Source organism: Pseudophryne corroboree, chromosome 4 (genome assembly GCF_028390025.1).
Source record: "Pseudophryne corroboree isolate aPseCor3 chromosome 4, aPseCor3.hap2, whole genome shotgun sequence".
Taxonomy (NCBI): Eukaryota; Metazoa; Chordata; class Amphibia; order Anura; family Myobatrachidae; genus Pseudophryne; species Pseudophryne corroboree.
The window spans coordinates 561,951,709-561,957,708 of NC_086447.1; positions in this window are offsets into that span (position 1 = coordinate 561,951,709).

Here is a 6,000-nt window from a genome sequence, read left to right on the forward strand (position 1 = left end):
GGAGTCATTCAGTAATGGTTTTACATTAGATCAGTGAATAAGATTAGAAATCCTCATTTTATTCACCCCGAGGCAGTGAGAAGCAAAGCAAATCTTTGAGAGAGTAATGAACATGCCAAAATAAGACGACATCTCACTAGTATAGAAGCTCTGCAACACTGGAAACCCCTTCATATTAAATTACATACAGATGTGTCCTCTTACACCTAGCCTCAATATGACTTATTGGTGGTAATTCCGAGTTGTTCGCTCGCTAGCTGCTTTTAGCAGCATTGCAAACGCTAGGCCGCCGCCCTCTGGGAGTGTATCTTAGCTTAGCAGAATTGCAAACGAAAGATTAGCAGAATTACTACTAAAAATTTTCAAGCAGTTTCTGAGTAGCTCCAGACCTACTCCTAGATTGCGATCACCTCAGTCCGTTGAGTTCCTGGTTTGACGTCACAAACACGCCCTGCGTTCGGTCAGCCACTCCCCTGTTTCTCCAGCCACTCCTGAGTTTTTACCTGTCACGCCTGCGTTTTTTAGCACACTCCCGGAAAACGGACAGTTACCACCCAGAAACACCCACTTCCTGTCAATCACACTACGATCACTCGAGCGATGAAAAAATGTTGCTCGAGCTTGTGCAATTCTCCAAAGTTTTGTGTTAAATTACTGAACGCATGCGTGCTGCATACCGTGCGCATGCACATTTTCCACCTAATCGCTCCGTTGCGAAAAACGGCAACGAGCGAACAACTCGGAATGACCACCATTGCACGAGATGCATGACATGTGTGAGCTGCTAGGTTTGTGCTAATTTTCTAGCGCTGGCTGCTACCCCAACATTACATGACTAGGATGCACCAGGAGTCTATGCTGGTGCATCCTATATTATTTATTTATTTATTAACAGTTTCTTATATAGCGCAGCAAATTCTGTTGCACTTTACAATTTGAAATAACAATAACAAACTGGGTGATAACAGTCAGAGGTAGGAAGGCCCTGCTCGCAAGCTTACAATCTATAGGGAAATGTGTACCAAAAAAGAAGAAAAAGAGACTCTCGTTTTTTGGGGGGCACTCATTGAAAGATATTACATGGGGGCGTGGCTTGGCAGCCATTGCAAGCATACAGGCTTCAGAAGAGCTCCTGCCAAAATAGCCTCATAGACCCCATTTCACTGGCTTTATCCCCCCACCCCACACCCACAAACACTCTCCTTGGTGCCTGGAGGCACCCCCCTGTCGTGGGAGCCGGGTTCACGGAGCCGAGGGGGGTCTCCTACCCCTCTGCGGGTTGCGGCCTGGTCCCTGCCTAAAAGCCGGGGACTAAATTTCCCCTCCTGCCCAGCTGAAGCTGCCCGCGGCGGACCGGACATCTCTCCCGCCCCGGATCCCCCCCTCCGCGGCTTACCGCTACAGCAACAACAGGGGAATCCGTTCTCTGCAGTGGCTTTGATGTGGTACGGAGTTGTCTCCCCCTGCCCGCACGGCTGCGCTCGGCGGCGGCGGCCGCGGCTCTGATCTCCGGGGACATCACGTGACGCTGCTGCGGCGCCCGGCGGCTGAGCCTGGCGGACGGCTACGGAGCCCTCCCTGGCCCCTGGACGAGACCCTCTTACTCCTGGGGCGTACAGAGGTGTGGGGGACACTGTCTGCTGCAGTCTCCCTCACCCAGATACAAATTGGGCGGCCATCTTTCCCCTGGGCTTGGAGGACGCTGCTGCAGCCAGGAGACAAGCTGATGACCAGGTGGGACCCCTCAGCTACCCCTACTGCTGCATTTATCCACTAAATTTCCCTGCTCCACTGTTTGTGGGGGGACAACTGGAGGGCTATTTGATATCACTGAGGTGGGTGCTGTTTCTGTGCAATTACTTTTTACTACTGATTCTTCTCACATAACACAGTGGATTGCTCTGTGAAGTATATATACTGGGTTGGAGCTCCCCCTAGTGGCATCCCAGATACACAGCCTTCTATCTGTAACTCTACAGCATCTACACCTGCTTGACAGATTTTACAAATTGTCTCGAGACGTCTACTGTGCGTTGGCGGCACAGATGCACTGCATCCGCCCTCTCCTTGCTGGGGATGCGGAACATAATACCCAACGTATGCTTGCTGCCCTGTTAGCTGAAATTGATTAATGGCGTGCTAGTGCCATTCCACTGGGAGTCATGCTGTAGGCACCTCACAGCGTACTGAGCAGTACCACTACGTTTAATCTCTCTATCACATGATCACGCTCAAATATCTGTCCTCCCCTCAGCATGGTCAGATCCGGGAAGAAGAAAGTTAATATTACGCAACCAAAGGAGACCGTGACCCAGCCGGGAATGAGATCATTCCTACAACCTACTCCCGCTACGCCTTCCAGAGAAATTTCCCCCTCGAGTCCCTCATCCTGCCTTACCACCTCTCCTGCCTCCCCTTTAGCGATGGAACAACCTACCCCGAGCGCGCACGGCGATGCCGCTCTCCAGGACATCTTGAAATTCATGAAAACGCTTCCAACTAAGCAGGATCTTCAGGATACCATGCGCAGAGAGTTGGCATCTATTAAGCATGATATATCGCAACTTTCTGATAGGGTGACCGTTCTGGAGGACCATCGTGACTCTGCGGATGTCTTCATGGGATCTCTTACAGATGGTATCAAGGCTCAATCGGATGAGATCCGGTCGCTGAGGTCCCGTGTGTTAGATTTGGACAATAGAGGTAGAAGAAATAATGTCCGAGTGAGAGGAATTCCCTAGGATGTCCCCCAGACAGGCCTAGTAGATGCTCTGACAAAAATATTCAACGCAGTTCTGGGTAAGGGTCCGGATAACACCATAACCTTTGACAGAGCTCACCGTGCCCTGAAACCGAGAGGACTCCCCGCCGACCGACCTCGGGACGTCATATGTCGACTGCATTATTACTCTCAGAAAGAGGAAATTATGAATAAAGCACGTCGCGTAGATGGTCTAGACTTCAACGGCGACCCGATTTCCATCTACCAGGATCTCTCCTGGCATACGCTTCAACAAAGGAAGGCCCTCCGCCCCCTCACGGAGGAACTCCGCAAACGACAACTGAAGTACCGATGGGGTTTTCCCTTCAACCTCCAGGTCTCCCTTTCTGGAAAGATCCACGCCCTGCATGCTCCCTCTGACCTTCCCACTTTCTGCTCCTGTCTCGGTCTCCCACCCATAAAGATTCCTGATTGGGATTTCGTCTTTCCTGACCTGCATCCGCCGCAACCAGCCGGGAGCGGAGCGTCGTGGCAAGTTGTACGTAGTCCTCAGAAGAAAACCTTGAAAGCCCTACCCGTCAGCCAGGACTCTTCCGCTACCTGAGGACAACGTTCTCTTTTGCTATGCAACCTGGACTTTCTCTTATTATGCAGAAGGGTTGAGCGTTTCAGAGGTGGCATGTTGGGCGAGTTACATTTGATGCCGCCCTGCGCCACTGCTACTCCGTCTCACACCCTTCTCCCCGGTTTCACCTTCATTCTTGGAGGTTAGAATAGAGACTATGCCTTTAGATAGTTAGTTGTTACTGCCGGTTAATGTATAATGTTTATAACAGAATGGTGCCTGTAGGGGGGACTCCCTTGCCCCGGTCCCGCACACGGCCAATGTGCCCTATGGGGAAGCTGGTATATATACTTACCTGCTCTCCCATCGCGGGTGTGTTTTTGTTTATGATGTTTCTATTTTCTGTACTTGTTTTCTTTTCTATCTTTCTCTTCTGTACTGTTTTTTTTATTTTCATTGGTGACCTGTCCGAGTGTTCTGCTATTCTGTGTCGTGATACGACTTGATGGCTGCCCCGGGTATACTTAAATTCACCTCAATTAACGCCAAAGGTCTTAACATCCCCGAAAAACGGTCCCAATTGTTTCGGACGCTGCAATCAGACGGAGTTGATGTGGCTCTGGTTCAGGAGACACACTTTAAGATCTCTGCTCGCAGACCCTCCTTAGTGAATCATAGATTCCCCCTAGCTTTCTACTCCAACAATCCTGAAAGTAAATCTAAAGGGGTCGCTATACTTTTTTCAAAAGCTCTCCAAGTAACCGATGTCTCTGTCCATAAATTAGTGCCAGGGAGATTGTTGGTGGTCCAATGCACTATATTTTCTCAGGCGTACACTCTCATAGCCCTTTATGCACCAAACCAGGGCCAACTGTCCTTTTTTCGGGCCCAACTTCCCCGACTTGAAGCTCTCATGACGGGGATTGTAGTTTTGGGTGGTGACTTAAACTGGACCATGGACCCCCCCATTGACACCTCCCCGCCAGCCCCTAAATTCTCTGAACAAAAACACAGGCAAGTTAGGAAGGTCTTCCACGAATTTCAACTAGCTGACTCCTGGCGGGTCACACATCCTGCTGATAGAGACTTCTCATTCTTCTCACACCCACATCAGGTTTACTCACGCCTAGATTATTTGTTCCTGAGACATAAACACCTTCCCTTAATAGTGGATGCCTCTATTGGCTCCATTACTTGGTTGGACCATGCTCCAGTATTCCTATCTCTTTCAACCCCCTCCCGAACCCCTGGTCCTTGGACCTGGCGCCTAAATGAATCCCTTCTATATGATGAGTATTGCAGGTCAGAACTAGATAAGGCGCTATCTGATTATTTTGCCATTAATGATACGGGGGATGTATCCAAACTTATGGTCTGGGAGGCCCACAAATGTGTTATACGAGGCAAATTGATTCAATTGGGCTCCTTTGTGAAGAAAAATAAACTGGCCTTAATCACTACACTACTACATAAAATTCATTCCTTAGAGGCCCGCCACAAATCCTACCTGTCTCCCTCCGATTTGGTGGAGCTGTCCGAAGCTCGGACACAACTGCGGACAACCCTCAACAATAACACCCAAGCCTCCTTGCGTAAATGTAACAGCAAATACTATAAGTGGGGAAATAAGCCAGGGCGCCTGCTGGCACAGGCACTTAGGTCCCAGAGATTGGCCTCTTTTATCCCCTCAATGAAAAACAGTGCGGGCTCCGTATGCTTTAAGACACCAGAGATAGCAATGTCCTTTAAAAATTATTATAATACTCTATACAACCTAGGTGACCCCTCTCCGACCCATGACCCCCTTTCTAATATGTTGAGATCCAGGAAATACTTAGCTAAAGTGGCGTTCCCTCAGTTGTCAATCACCGACCATGACTCTCTAGAAGCACCCTTCACCTTAGATGAGGTGGAACACGTTATTTCCATCACACCCCTACGTAAAAGCCCCAGGCCCGGACGGTTTTACCGCCACCTATTATAAGACATTTAAGGAAACTCTCGCCCCCAGATTGTTACAGGCTTTTAACTCCATATCCGCGGAAACCCACTTCTCACGTCAATCCCTGGAGGCCCACATTACTGTGATCCCCAAACAGGGGAAGGACCCCTCAGTGTGCTCCAGTTACAGACCCATTTCTTTGCTCAATGTGGACCTTAAACTTTTTGCGAAATTGATGGCTCTTAGATTGAACGAGTTTCTCCCATCCCTCATCCACAGCGACCAGGTGGGCTTTGTCCCTGGCCGTGAAGCAAAAGATAATACGACAAAAATCCTCAACCTTATACATCTGGCCTCTAGCAGCAGGACATCTACTGTGTTGCTGTCTACTGACGCCGAAAAGGCCTTTGACAGAGTAAATTGGGACTTCATGAGGGCGGTGCTGGAGCACATTGGGCTGGGTCCGCGAGCCCTCCACAGAATATTTTCACTTTATACGCAGCCATCAGCTAGAGTGCGAGTTAATGGGTCCCTTTCGGATAACTTCTTTATAAGTAACGGAACGAGACAGGGCTGCCCTCTGTCCCCCTTGATTTTCGTTCTTTGTATTGAAGCCCTGGCCAGGGCTATTAGGGCGAACGACGATATTAAGGGGCTTCAAGTAGGTAACACAGAATATAAACTTGCTCTATTTGCAGATGACCTACTGACGACAGTCACACAACCTGCCCACTCACTTCCTCACCTAATGTCCGAGTTGGACATTTTCAG